This window comes from Podarcis raffonei, chromosome 3, assembly GCF_027172205.1.
Source record: "Podarcis raffonei isolate rPodRaf1 chromosome 3, rPodRaf1.pri, whole genome shotgun sequence".
Taxonomy (NCBI): Eukaryota; Metazoa; Chordata; class Lepidosauria; order Squamata; family Lacertidae; genus Podarcis; species Podarcis raffonei.
The window spans coordinates 20,218,934-20,234,700 of NC_070604.1; positions in this window are offsets into that span (position 1 = coordinate 20,218,934).

The following is a 15,767-nucleotide window of genomic DNA, read 5'->3' on the forward strand; positions in this document are numbered from 1 at the left end:
ATCCAACATCGACAATTCATACGATTATGTTTGTGAGTGCAATATGGCACCAATTTATATGTATTAGGGTCTTGTGTTAGAGGTCAAGACTTCCTACTTGAGTAATAGCTTTCCCCCTGAAAGTGAGAATTGGCTTCCAGGTATCAAACCCCCAACAGCTATCTTCATGGCTAAGGCTGGAGAAGAACTATTGTTTTATCTTAATAATTTTATTATTGAAATCCACCTGCTTGCGTGCTAACTTGCAAAAATAAGTTTCTAGATACATCGTATCTGGCAAATTTCAGTGGACATTAAAAGCATAACAGGTGATCTGTCTATGTTAGTTGCCTTTTCAGCCTACTGAGTGGATTTTTAATTAATTTTTCTAAAAATAGTTTCACTAAGGAGAATGCTTTTCCCCATGATGAACATTTGATATGCACCATCCATTACTTTGTGAAGGGGGAAGAGTACTTAAGCTTTTTAAGAGCCAGACATAAACTGCTTCCAAACATTCCTTCATAATTACTTCTTCTCATCCCAATATTTCAGTTTTAAGTGAGACATATAAATCCATACCATAAAATCTGGTCACCTAGACCTAGTAAACTGTTGTTAACAAATATTTTTACACAGATGCAGAAATATTGGTCTTTTCCACCAATGGGACATAATTGGCAATTATATTATATATGGTATAGATTCTCACCAGAAGGAGGCATCATTAATATCACTCAGTCTTTAATGAAAAACTGTTCTGGGTAGCAAATTGGTTCTAGATATGTAGTCCTAGGATTTGATGAGTTATTACTCATCAAATAGTCCTTTTTATCATAACACAGTTCCTCTTTAAGATAGGAACTAGGACCAAGTACATTTCTTTCAAGACATACTCACTGAAATCAAAGATGCTCACCAAGAAGGAAGTCTGATTTAAGTCTTTGACTTAAGTTACTCATTCGTACTCCATTTACTTCCTACGTTAGCAATTCTCTGGTGCTATACTTACTCCTGGCTCACATGGTCTCCTCAATTGTAATGCTACATTGACTTAGCTTCCCACAAGCATCTGATTGGCCACTGTGAGAACAAGACGCTAGGGTAGATGGGTCATTGGCCTGATCCAGCAATGTTCTTTAATGTTCTTCTTATGTTACAGTGGTAACTCGGGTTAAGTACTTAATTCGTTCTGGAGGTCCGTTCTTAACCTGAAACTGTTCTTAACCTGAAGCACCACCTTAGCTAATGGGGCCTCCTGCTGCTGCCGTGCTGCCGGAGCACGATTTCTGTTCTCATCCTGAAGCAAAGTTCTTAACCTGAAGCACTATTTCTGGGTTAGCGGAGTCTGTAACCTGAAGCGTATGTAACCTGAAGCGTATGTAACTCAAGTTACCACTGTATTAAGAATATATTTGTGAAAAATAAAGACACTTTGGTTGCTCTGGTGATTATGCTAAAACTGAAGTAAAATGGCTCCACTGACCAGCATGATGCCTTCCTGCCTTCATCTTTACTTCATCACATCAGATTAGAGTATCACAATATAAAGTGATCGATACTTCTAAATACCATAAACAGGAGTTATTACAACCTCCGACCTTTGCATAAAGTGCCTGAACTGTGCGGATATGAACACATTAGCTGCATTAAGCTAATTTCTCCATATATGGCTATGGCACTTGTTAAATTTACAGCTTTTAAAGCTGAACAAATGACTTCAGCTTTCTCTGTGTATGCGACACACAACTCCTTGTTGAGGGCAGAGGGAGATTTGCGACTTCATAATGCTTCACGTTTAGCTATAGATAAAAAATAAATAACACCAGATTCAGCAAAATAAAATGTGTGTCTATATAAATCAAAATTCCTCTTCTGCTCCACAATGGCAGACTGGAAAAAGGCTGAAAAGAATTAGGACAGGGTGGAGGGGCTCCTCAACTCCAGTGGTTTTTTCCCTTGACAGAACTGACCAGTATCAGTACCAACACATCTTCTTCTTTTTTTCTGTCACTCCATTGCCCTTTGTGAGTGAAGTGTTTTTGTCCCTGCTTCCTTTTTAAGAGAGGAAGGCTCATGCGGCTTCCTCTGGCTAAAAGACAGGCTATGGAGTTTGTTATGTACTGAAGTTCTCACCCTGGGCCAGCAGGGGGATACTGTAGATAGTTATGCAAATGAAGGATCGAAAGTAACGTTCAGTGATTGGATAGTTTGTATGCAAATGAAGGATCGAAAGTGACGTTCAGTGATTGGCTAGTTACAGAAAATGGTTACTGTTGCATTCTAGTGGAGCTCTAGATAAGCAGGCTGACTGAGCTCCTCAGTTCAGTTCTGTTCCAGCTTACAAATAAAGAGCTGCTTTGGAAGAATCACTGTGTCGTCTGATATGTTCGCCCACAACTTAACAGAGTTCATCAAGCCTTTGGTGGCCATTGAGAAGCAGGTGGCACTCTCCCATGAAAGGAGATTTCTCCCTTATCCTTCACCACATTATATTGCTTGACCTCTATCAGAGTCATGTACAGTGCTATTTTTCTAGAAAAAGAGGTGCCAGAATTCACCACAGACACCTCCCTTGTTTACTGATAATGGCAATGGAAACCACCTGAGAGGTGCCAGTGTTGCAAGCATATAAGGAATACCTGTTGCCCACTCAAAATGTGTCCAAGAATCGACAGACGCAGCAGTGGAGAAAAGGAAGGAAAATTTGCTTCAGAATCTCTTACCCTCCTCAAACTCATTCTGGTTCAGGTATAAAACCTCCTTCTCCACCTATACCACATTAATAATAATAATAATATGTTTATTTTCAATGTACAACCTGTGTAAAATGAAATTAACCGGGCCTCCCCCCCCCCCGGGTTAGTGCATTCCCTGCATAAACATCTACAAAATTATCTAGAAGACACTTCCCTCTTTTTTAAGAAACCTGAGCAGGCAGGGGGGAAAACCCTTCAAAACCAAACCTTCCTTGTTTATTGTAAAGGAGCAAGGGGAACTGCACTGAACAAATACAGCGATAAGAATATGTTTCAGTGCCAAGTAATACCTCCTCAGATTAAACCTTTCACTCTCATTTTGTTCTATCATTATTACTGGATTGGATCATGCCTTTAGAGTTTATCATAATTTGTCTTGCGTTTGTTGCTGGTTGTAAAAAAATAATAATACATTGATAGTTGTCTTTTGCAGATAATGCAATTAGTGTAGGTCTAATCATGTAATTAGCACATGCAAATTTGCATAATAATATTTTATTACAAAGTATAATTACAGTTTTAATTGTGTCGTGCAAGGCAACATCCTAAATGCTCTCAAGATAAAATCTCACATAAGCAGAAATTGAACACTTCCTTCTTTGCTGGCCTTTGCACTCTAAGTATTACACAATACTGCAGTACTCCAAGAATCAGGAATTAGAGGCTATAAAAAAAAGTAATTTTAAACCAGGATTGTCCAACATGGTGCCCCTAACAGATGTTCCAGGACTACAACTTCCATCATCAGCATCCTTGCCCATTGACTATACCAACTGAGGCTGATCAGAGTTGAGTCCAACATTTGGAGGACCAGAGATTACTCTTCCTTATTTTAAACAATGAGTTCATGCCTTGAAGAATAGATTGTTACACACCCAAAAGATCCAGCCAATGTTGGTTGCTCTGCTACCAAGTACTTTGTGGAATATAAAGGGCACTGCGGCAGTGAGGACTGTGCAGTACTATGGTTAGCAACTAAAGACAGTGTCACAGATCCACTTCAGCACATCGACACAGAGCCAATAAAGCAAATTGAACTTTGCAGAGGCCTCCTAAGTGGGGGAAAATCTAATAAATTGAGGACTACTTTGTCAGATGATATTGATTGCATTTTATTTGAAAGAAGAGACTCCCTTCCTATTGGAAGCTATGTAATCAACTCAATCTTACCTTCGGTGTTAATAAATATTTGACTCCTGAACTCTGGGTGCTTTTATAATAGTTTCATTCCCTGCATCGACCTTAAAGGCAAATTCAGTGACCTTTGAAGTTTTACCATTGATTGGTCTGTGTGTTCATTAATGGCTGGATTCACACCAAAGCAGTTGACTTCCATGCCTTAGAAACATCATTCAAATCAATGTGGTAGCTGTGAAGCGTTTTAAGGGAGAAAATGCTTTCTAAGAGGGTTTGAGCTTCAGGAGGACAAATCCCTTTGAGGATGGAAAGATGCAGTTCATATGTCTCAGCCAACATCCCACACACCCCATTGCTCCCCAGGGCCGCACCACCTCCATTCAGCCATACCTGTCATCACCACCACCATCTTCAGACCTGCCACGTGCAATTTCTGTTTGGGACTGATAACTGCAGCCACTGCTGCTCAACGGGGGTCTCTCTATGATGCACCAGAAGCAGTTGCCTGCTGTGCAGGTGAGAAAAGCACAACCTAGTTCATTTAAGATTGCCAGAAGAAATATCAACAACCTCAGATATGCAGATGACACAACCTTGATGGCAGAAAGTGAGGAGGAATTAAAGAACCTTTTAATGAGGGTGAAAGAGGAGAGTGCAAAATATGGTCTGAGGCTCAACATCAAAAAAACGAAGATCATGGCCACTGGTCCCATCACCTCCTGGCAAATAGAAGGGGAAGGAATGGAGGCAGTGAGAGATTTTACCTTCTTGGGCTCCATGATCACTGCAGATGGTGACAGCAGCCACGAAATTAAAAGACGCCTGCTTCTTGGGAGAAAAGCAATGACAAACCTAGACAGCATCTTAAAAAGCAGAGACATCACCTTGCCAACAAAGGTAAGTATAGTTAAAGCTATGGTTTTCCCAGTAGTGATGTATGGAAGTGAGAGCTGGACCGTAAAGAAGGCTGATCGCCGAAGAATTGATGCTTTTGAATTATGGTGCTGGAGGAGACTCTTGAGAGTCCCATGGACTGCAAGAAGATCAAACCTCTCCATTCTGAAGGAAATCAGCCCTGAGTGCTCACTGGAAGGACAGATAGTGAAGCTGAGGCCCCAATACTTTGGCCACCTCATGAGAAGAGAAGAATCCCTGGGAAAGACCCTGATGTTGGGAAAGATGGAGGGCACAAGGAGAAGGGGACGACAGAGGACGAGATGGTTGGACAGTGTTCTCAAAGCTACCAGTATGAGTTTGACCAAACTGCGGGAGGCAGTGGAAGACAGGAGTGCCTGGCATGCTCTGGTCCATGGGGTCACGAAGAGTAGGACACGACTAAACGACTAAATAATAACAGTTCATTTGCAGCAATTGCAAGCTCCTGCAGCTGTGCTCTCTTGCAGCAATAGGAACTACTAATAAGGAGGGTTCTTTGGGAATGTTGTTAGTGTCGGATTTCAAGCCAGCAGAGCCAGTCCCAGCTCTTAGGAATTTGGCCACCCTCCAGGTGCCCGGCTTGAATCCTTGTTGACCTCCCCTGCCAGCGTCTGCCGGCAAGATCAAGGGAGGTCTCTTCGGCGATCCTTTTCAAACGTGAAAAGAACACACCACTCCTCCCCCTCCCATCTCCAGGGGGGGGGGAATGAGACAGACAGAAATATATTTACATGTCTTTATTCCTGTCTTTCAGCAGTACAGAGAAAACACGTCTGTACACTCTGATTCCCAGCTGCAGAGAGAGAATAAACTCCACCCATGTACTTCCAGTACAGGGTCATGTGTCACTCTGAGCTAACATCCGGTGCTCAGAGCTCTGAACAGACTGTCCCTGGTTCCCACGGTACAATCCAATAACATCAGTTTCCTGTTTACCATTCCAGCCACCTGGAGCTCGCTTCTGCATTGCTGCTTTTTCGTAACATCCTCCCCCAAAAGAATCAATGCGTGTTGCGGCAAACAAAGCGTGATCCAGAGAAGAAAACAAACAGTTGTTATACACATAACACTCCCCTGTTGTTTCAGTTCCACCCTGGGAACTCCCCGCCACTGGTTTCCCCAGTGTACCTCTCTGGTTGTCTGGCTTCCAAGGAATGAGTGCATCTGCACTACCTTGGCTAGCAACTCTCTGTTGTGTCTTTGTCTCTGACTTAGACACAGCTCCAACCTGTCCTTGGTTGTTTACATCAGCAACACATGCAACAGCTAAGTTAGCAAACTCTTTTGAGTACCTCTTGGGTGGTTGACCCTTTGTAACTCTCTCAGACCTTCGTACGAGGTGCTGATCCTCTCTGCTCACTGGTCCAGTCTCAGGACTCTTTGGAGAACCAGTTCCAATAGTAAACAGTGGTTCATCCTTCAGTTGTGAAGGCCTATCCATTGTGTGAGACTTCCTCTCAATGACTGTGACAACTGAGCTCTCCGAGCTATCAGTGTCATCACTTTCAGTACAGCTGTAATCAGTAAAATCATCATCATCTGAATCGTCCTCAGTGGGAAATGTGTGTACTATCACTCTCTCCTGTTCAGGAGCACTCTCTAGAAATTTTGTGAGAATCACCTGACCAGATTCAGACAAAATTACTCTGTAGAGACCCTTTTCATACCCCACAAAAATGCCTCTGGCATTCTTTACTCCACCTGGAGCTTCTGTTCTCACATGAGACCCAAAAACCTTGAAATGGGCAACAGAAGGTTTTCTGTGGAACAGTTTCTCAAAAGGAGAACTTCCCAACTCTTTTGAAACCTTTCTCACTTTCGTATAACAGTACGACATCAGAGACTCGGCCCAGTACTCATGTGGCAGATATGAACTAAGCAATTGCGCTTCCATCCCCTTTTGCAATTCTCTGTTCACCCGTACACAGACACCCCTGTTCCACGCTTCCGCTGAAAAAGCAATCTTGTGTCTGATCCCCTTCTTCTGCAGGAACCTTTGGAAATCCTGTAAAAGAAAAATCTGCTTCTCGTCTGTGAATAGACAATCAATGTTAGCATCATGCATACTCTTAACTTTGTCACAAAACTCCTGAAACCTCTCCAAGGCTTCCTTTGGCTTTCTCAACACATAAACCCAGACATAGTTAGAGAAATGATCCACACACACAAGATAAAATCTTGCATTGCCTCTAGATGGTTCTAGAGGACCAATCACATCAGCATACACCCGCTGAAATGCTCTGTTGACTCCGGTCTTCTTCTTGCTCACACCTGCAAGAGAAACTAGGTTAGACACAGATGAATTACATTCCATGTAATCACTTTGTGCAAAAGTCAACAAATATAGTCCATCCTTCTCTCTGGTCGAAAGAAATAACTCTCCATCTTTGTAGATCTTGCAGCTCTCAGCATCGTAGGACAGTCTCAGTCCTCTCTTTGCAATCTGCGAAACACTCAGCAGATTGAACTTCAATTCAGGAACCAAGTAAACATTGTTTATTGTCAAGTTCAGACTCTTAAGATAGACAGTCCCCACGCCGGCCGCTTCCAGCTCCTGACCGTTGGCCTGTTTCACAGCGAAGCTTTGCTTCTTAATCGATGAAAAGAGTTCTTTGTGTGGAGACATATGAACTGTCGCTCCCGTGTCAATAACAAACGAGTTCCCAACATCTGGCGTGGTTCCTTTCGCCATCAAAGCTTTTCCAGGTTTCACCGAAGTCTTGGTGTGACCTTTGCCTGACGCCTCAGGCTTTGCTGAGCGGCCCTTCGCTCCTTTTGGCTGACGTGGCTTCTTACAGTTCCGCTGAAGATGCCCAGCCTGTCCACAATTGTAACATCGGACAGCGTTCAAAGCTAGAGCTTTCTCTCCAGTAGCTTCATCTGCGGGGGAATTAGAACTCCGTTCCTCCCTCCCCCTGTCCTTTTCTTCCAGTGAAGCAAGTCTGTCATGTTCATTCAACACGACGGCAGTCACCCTTTCCGCGGTCAAATCTTGAGCCGGGAGGGAACCAAGCTGACTGGCAACCGTTTTGTAAGTCCGATTTAGGCTGTTGATCATCATGAAGCAAAACACTTCCTCCTGCAGACGGAAATTGCGTTCCACCATCTGCTGGCGCAGATATTTCATCTCCGTCAGGTGCGCTTGAACATCTCCATCAGGCGCAAGCCTCAGATTGGTCAGCTTCTCAAAATACAGCAACGCTGAAGAACCAGCATCCCTCTGATGTGTTCTACGCAGCATTTCCCAAATTTCCCGTGCATATTCTAAATCCTGAATATGCACTAATTGGTCATCTGACACACACAGAATTATAGCCGTTCTGGCTTTCAGATTCTGTGACTCCCAACCTCGGGTTGGTGCTGCTGGGATGGGGTTCTCAATCACGTCAAAGACCCTCTGATTCTGCAGCAGGGCCTTCATCTTTATAGACCAAGATGAATAATTGTCATTTGTCAGGGGAGGGGGATAGGGCAACCCTCCCGCCTTCTTAGAATCCATTTTGAATTCAAGTCTGTGCTTTCTCTCTCAAGCCTGCTTTCACTTTCTAGTCAGTAAAAAGCAAAAGTTCTCTTCTGGGTGTTTACTGTTTCACTGGCAGGCAAACCTTTGGGCTGTTTTCAAAATCCTTGCACATTCTGCGCAGATATCAAAATACTTTCGACTTCCCAGGCTCCTTTTGAGCCACTCAGTAACTTTACAAGTGCTGGCGGACGTTGCCTAGCAACCTGCTCAGGACGGGATTCCTTATCTAACCACAGGAATTCCTGGTATGCCAGCCTTTCTTTCAGAGCTGTTTTTCTTAAAATGCAGCTCTTTTGTGAACAGAGAATAATCCTTTCTGTGTTCACTCTCTTTTGCCCAAAATGCAGCCTACCTTTTTAGCTCCGTTGCCTTTCGGTGTCCAGCTGTCTGTTCAGCTTTCTGGCTGTAGGGAGACGCATTTCTTTATCTCCTTAGGTGCAGAGGATGGCAACGATTCATCGACCTCTCACCTCCCATGCAGATTCTCATGGATCTTTCAGCCATCGGCAATGCTACCAGATGTCGGATTTCAAGCCAGCAGAGCCAGTCCCAGCTCTTAGGAATTTGGCCACCCTCCAGGTGCCCGGCTTGAATCCTTGTTGACCTCCCCTGCCAGCGTCTGCCGGCAAGATCAAGGGAGGTCTCTTCGGCGATCCTTTTCAAACGTGAAAATAACACACCACTCCTCCCCCTCCCATCTCCGGGGGGGGGGGGAATGAGACAGACAGAAATATATTTACATGTCTTTATTCCTGTCTTTCAGCAGTACAGAGAAAACACGTCTGTACACTCTGATTCCCAGCTGCAGAGAGAGAATAAACTCCACCCATGTACTTCCAGTACAGGGTCATGTGTCACTCTGAGCTAACATCCGGTGCTCAGAGCTCTGAACAGACTGTCCCTGGTTCCCACGGTACAATCCAATAACATCAGTTTCCTGTTTACCATTCCAGCCACCTGGAGCTCGCTTCTGCATTGCTGCTTTTTCGTAACAGTTAGAACCTCAAGCAAGTACTTGTGGTCCATATTTGCACAAAATAGCCACAATGTGTTCAAAAAGTCCAAAATAAATCCAGTTTGTTTGTGATTGTATACGGGAGCAGTGCATGTTTTGTGCATGCATGCCCCCACCTGCTTTTGGAATGCAGCGCTGACATCTTTGCACTGGGCTAATGCAGCCCTTGGCATGAAAAGATGCCCCTTTGTGTTATTTCGTTCAAGTGCATATTGTTCTCATGTTGTTGCTTTGATCATTTATTCTCCTGCATGCTCCTGTACAAATATTACCTCTCTATGAGACTCACCTGGCAGCAACTCACTTGTTGTTGTTGTTTCTCATTCCTCCAGGCTGTCCGGCATTTCATTTCATTCTATTTAGCAAGACTTGCATACTACTTAATAATAATAATAATAATAATTTTAAAAAATTAAGTGGTTTATAACATAGCATAAACTATTCATTTTAAAAATAGTGACAAAAATTGACTTTTATTGTATTTTCTGTATTGATCGTTGGTCTTTCGTTACTTTGTTTTGCTTTTTTTTTGCTTTTGAGTGCATTTTTATTCCTCTGGTACGTTTCCTGTTGATTGTAGCTGCATTTTTAAGTGTTTTTAATGTTCTTTTACAGAAAAAGAAAAACTTAAAATGAAACACTACTATGCTCTCTCCTTAAGGACAACTCATCCTCCAGATGTCCCCTGCCCCATCCCTTAGATTGCGAGAAACCCCTGCTTCAAACCTGTGTTAGGAGCCCTGCCAGGAATCTGCATATAAATTTGTAAAGAAATAAGTTACCTATGCTTGTCTGGAGCCTGTATCCCAACAGATAATAAATTAGTAGTAGTAGTAGTAGTAGTAGTAACCTGCCCATCTGGCTGGGTTTCCCCAGACACTCTTGGTGGCTTGCAACAAAGACGATTCCCAGGTAAGATCCTCCCCCTATTGTGTGGGCAGGTGGTCCCTCCCCCTACCTGGCCTGATCACCTTGGCAATGCCAAGGCAGGATTGGGCAACTGGCTGAGATAGGCAGAGACCTCCAGGTATCCCACCTGGGGAAGGCGAAGCCAAGCCTGTGCTAATGGTGCCGCATAGGGGCTGCATGCGACCACGCAAAGGGTGCCCCCAATTTAATGTGGGGAGCGATCATTAAAATGTCACACATTAAAAACTTCCCTGAACAGGGCTGCCTTCAGATGTCTTCTAAATGTCAGGTAGTTGTTTATTTCTTTGACATCTGATGGGAGGGTGTTCCACAGTAGTGGGCGCCACTACCGAGAAGGCCCTCGGCCTAGTTCCCTGTAGTTTTGCTTCTCGCAGTGAGGGAACCACCAGAAGGCCCTTGGCGCTGGACCTCAGTGTCCGGGTAGAACGATGGGGGTGGAGACGCTCCTTTAGGTATACTGGGCCATTTAGGGCTTTAAAGGTCAACACTTTGAATTGTGCTCGGAAATGTACTGGGAGCCAATGTAGGTCTTTTAACACCGGTGTTATGTTAAACAAGGTTTAACAAACAGCGACAATCCTAGTTTATCATTATTTCAATAACTAAACATGTGCAGATTGCCTCCTTAATGTTAAGGTCAACATCGGGGGCCTCCAGTCCACAGTGAGAAAAGATGGTTGCTCTTATGTGGGCTTCCCAGGTGTATCCAGGTCATGGACAAGAGGATGCTGAATTAGAGGTAGGTCTTTGGCCTGGTTCAGCATGTAAGTCCATTGTGGACCATGGAGGAGGAGTCCATGCTGCAGCTCTTCCTCATGCAAATGTAAAGAGGGGCAACCTAGCATGAGAAACAGCCACGGTGGGTGCCTCCCATGCAGCCATGAGAAGAAGCAGCACCACTAAGGCTCTTGTGCTATCAGAACAGTAATAGTACAGGCTCAAGATGCCAAGTCGTGGGAAGCAGGGGGAGGAGAGAGAGAGGTGGGAAAATATTGTTTAAAAAAAGGTGTAAGGTAAACGTAAAGGGACCCCTGACCATTTGGTCCAGTTGTGACTGACTCTGAGGTTGCGGCGCTCATCTCGCTCATGTGGCCAGCATGACTAAGCTGCTTCTAGCGAACCAGAGCAGTGCACGGAAACACCGTTTACCTTCCCGCTGGAAGTATTTATCTACTTACACTTTGACGTGCTTTCGAACTGCTAGGTTGGCAGGAGCAGGGACCGAGCAACGGGAGCTCACCCCATTGCTGGGATTCGAACCGCCGACCTTCTGATCGGCAAGTCCTAGGCTCTGTGGTTAACACACAGCACCACCTGCGTCCCCCCCCCCAAAAAAGGTGTAGTCATAGGTATATCAGTGTATTCAAATCTGAATTGTCAAATTGTGTTATTATTGTTATTATGGTTTTTGTTGTATGTGTCTTTTGCGGTTGTTGTTTGTATTGAAAAAAAGATTAAATGTTGTTGTTGTTTTTAAAAAAAGATGTCAAATCATGGGAAGATCCAGATACTATGGAATTGCGCACTTATGACCTGATGCTATGCATTTTCATTATCATGCTGTGCTTGCCAGTGATGAATGTAGACTACAAATTCAACTGGGGCTCACCCTCCAGAAAAAGACCCCAAAATATAACTTGCTTTTTTTTCTTCTTCAGTTGATGGAAACCAACGTGGAAATGGGTGCACCATATCAGCTCAGGTATAGTTCTGACCCACTATCTACTAGCTCCAAATGTTTCCAAGAACTCGGGCTTTGTAAAGCGACGGCATTTACAGGTATTAAGCAAATACCTTAAATTTTCATATACAGATTACCTACTTACGATTGCCAACAGGCATGCAATATGCATACTTATAATGATGCATGATGTGACAAGCATTCAAGAAAGCTTTACAGAACAGATGGGCTTCGACACAAGAAGGCTCCAGAGTTTTGCATATTCATGAGATAAGTGCAGTTATTTCTCAGATAGAGAAATTAAAGGACTGAGGGGCAGGAATCAATCTGTGGAGTAGGAAATGCAAAATGTTTGTGACATGAAAGCAGACAAATAGAAATCTTTTAATATAATGTACAGTAACATTATCCATTTGTGTTTCAGCATGATAGTGGCATTTTATTTCCGCAATGTGTTTGTGCATTCACAATGCAGGGATACTCAAAGCACAGTCGTTCAACGTTAGGGCTGCCTGGCACCTCATTTTCTTCCATACATGAGCACCCTGTGTGTGTGTGTGTGTGTGTGTGTGTAATGTATACATGAGTAATGCATGCCTGGGGCTTCTGTCATGCTTCAGACATTTGGCTTCTGCCAGTGACATGTGGATTGCATGGAGCCCACCGCATTGTGATGACCTTCACAAATCTGAAATCCTCTAACACAGGACTGGGAATGTGTTTTGCTTTCTCTGTTTCTGAGTTTTACAAACCTAAATAAAGTTCTCCACATTTCCACATCTGGTTGATTTTTTAAAAAAAGGTTCTCATAAAAATTAATCAGTATTTTAGTGCAAACTTCTCCCAATTTTCTATACATTTTTTGCCTAATATACACATTTTTGCCAAGTTTGTTTTACCCAATAGTTATATTTCTCCTAACGCAGCCCATTTCTATATGCTATTTTCACAAATATGTGCATTTTTAAACACACTTTACCCTAGTATGTGCATTTTTGTACACATTAGTTGGCCAGAGAAATGCAAATTCGGAAGGCTGGCTATGCTCACATATTGTTTCAAGAAGTGTGAATTAGATAGGTTCACCTTTAAATGTGCTAGACTAGATGGGTCATTGGCCTAATCCAGCAGGCTCTTCTCATGTTCTTCTGATTTTCCACCCTGTTCTGAATGGTCCACAAACTCTCTGGGAGGCACCTTGGGTTGTAGGGAGAGGAGCAGGAATAGGCAAAAATCACCCCCGCTCCTCTTCCACTGGGGGAGGCATCCACTTGATCAAAACCAACTGGATGAAAACAAGGTCCCCTATCAGTTTAGCATTATTTTGCACCAAAACTTTATGTTGTTACTCTTCAACATTCCTGAATTTCTGAAGCTTACTCAGCAGCAGATCTTCGCAAGGAATACTGAAAGTGGTATGATAACCTAATCATAGCAATTCAGATATTTTCTTAAAATGTGACACTTGCAATAGTAATACACAGTCACCAGATGTCCACTAATAGGCTGGGCCTCTGCATTTCCTAAAGCCCCAGAGCCCAATTATCAATTTTTGCAGAACAGGAACATATACCGTATGTGCTGATTTTGAAGAATTTATTGCAGATGCAAAAACACTACGGAGATCAATATATTTTGCTCATCTGAAAGGACACAGAAATCTTCAGTCCAATTACTAGATTTAATGTTTCTCCCGCACCAAAACAGAGGCTTATGGCAAACCTCCTTGTACAGCATTTTTCATTGGCAGAAAATCATTCCTCTTCACCTTAATTGAAGGGGCTAGTGCGGCAAGGGAGAGATTGCAGACAAGAAACAATGGGCATTTCAAGCTGATATCTGCCAGGAAGGTTCTGCAGAAGATTGAATGAACACAGAAACATCTTGGCTCCATGGATATAAAAGTATTGGGCTTTAAAAATAAATAATACTCTTTTTTCCAGGGTGGGTAAGAGAGGAAGCAGAGTTAAATTATGGAATTATCATAATTATTCTCATTCTCTCGCTCTCTTTTCCAAATGTTTATCTGAACAGGAACAAGTGGGGGAGGATGGCTGAGGACACAGGTATTAACAATATCATTTGGTGACTCATCACCAACCAAATCACTACTTTCCAGCTTTCCAGATTTATAAATACTTCTCCAGGTGGTTTGGCTGTAGGGCATTGGTAGCAGGATTCTGTGGAGTTACACCATGACAGATCTGCAACTGCTATGTTTATCATGAATCATGGCAGTTACCAGCATTTAATTAATTAAAAAGTATCCTCATTGCCTTTCATTTCAATTAAGCCCTTCTTCCACATGTTTACAAGTCTCTCTCTCTCTCTCTCTCTCTCTCTCTCTCTCTCTCTGTGTGTGTGTGTGTGTGTGTTTCAGAACACATGTACACCCAAGCATTCTCTACAAATCTATCCTGGGATAGGTCCCTTCATTTGGCATTCTTAACCCTGGTATATTATGGGCAGCCCAGCCCATGCAAGGTGTCAATGACACAAAACAAGAAGAACAAGCACAGTGTAGTCCCAGATATCCAGTCACATATGGTCCCAGTTCATACATCTGGTAGCACCAAAGGACAGTGCGGGATATGCTCTACTCAAGGACTTCTGTTTGCACAACAGGACCTGCTCCTATAGGGCAAGGATGGTGAGCTCTTCATACCCTATATTCCTACAATGGGTGGCCACTTCAACATGACTTGATACACTGGGAAATTTTTAATGTGAACCTGTACATTGGGAGAACTCCACCCTACAGTGGCCTTAGGAGGACCAGATGCACAGTAAGGACTCAAAACCTGTTCCTTAGAATCAGGGTTGAAGGGTCAAGCATCTCAAAGGTTTGCACCAAACTAATATTTCCAGTCATCAGATTCCTGGAGCACTTAGGACCACCTGGAGGGTTGGAGAGGGTGGACTGAAACCTGTTCCTTCACATCAGAGGCACTGAACCAGTCACAGATAGAAGTTAAACCTCAAAACAATTCTTTTTGTCATTGGAGCTCCTAAGGTTAGAGGGTCACAATGTTGAAGGGCATCACTCAATAAAATCTTTTGGAGGGGCGGGGGAGAATCCTAAAGTCAAGAAGGGACGGGGGCACCTGTCACGTTTTAGATAGTTGAGTGGTAGTGTCTGTCTCTCTCTCTCTCTCTCTCTCTCTCTCTCTCTCTCTCTCTCTCTCTCTAATCTTTATTGTTTTAAAATAGCCAGGAAAGCAAACAAACCAGCCAACAAACATACAATCAAATAAACAAACTATAAATTGACAAACAGACAATAGCAATATATGAAACAACACAATTCTCATAACTAACATCATTTGCACTCCCAATGACGTGAACGATCGTAAAACTTGTAAAACAAGAAATTAAAAATGACTTCCAATTAGTCTCGCTGTACTTTATCTGTTGATTACCTCTTTATTCTTGTATAGTCTCTTTATTCTTGTATTTAATAGCCATTTTTTACTTTACTTTGAGGGTTGTAAAATTAAGAAAGAAAGAAAGAAAGAACGTTTTCTGCTGCTCTCCAGAAGCCCTTTCTTCTTCAAAACATGTATTATTGAAATGGAGGACACTGGTGATTAAAACAGTCTGGACAAAGAATTCTACCATTACAAAAACATACAGATTGACTTCATTCATATGAATATTCTACTTATTATAGACAGAACTGTGGGCAAAGGGACAATTCATGAAATGTATGAATGAGTGACAACCCTACACTTTCCCCTGCCAATCCACACAGGAAACAACAACAGCAGCAGAGGCAGAGCAAAGTGTGTACATTCTGCATCTCCTGTT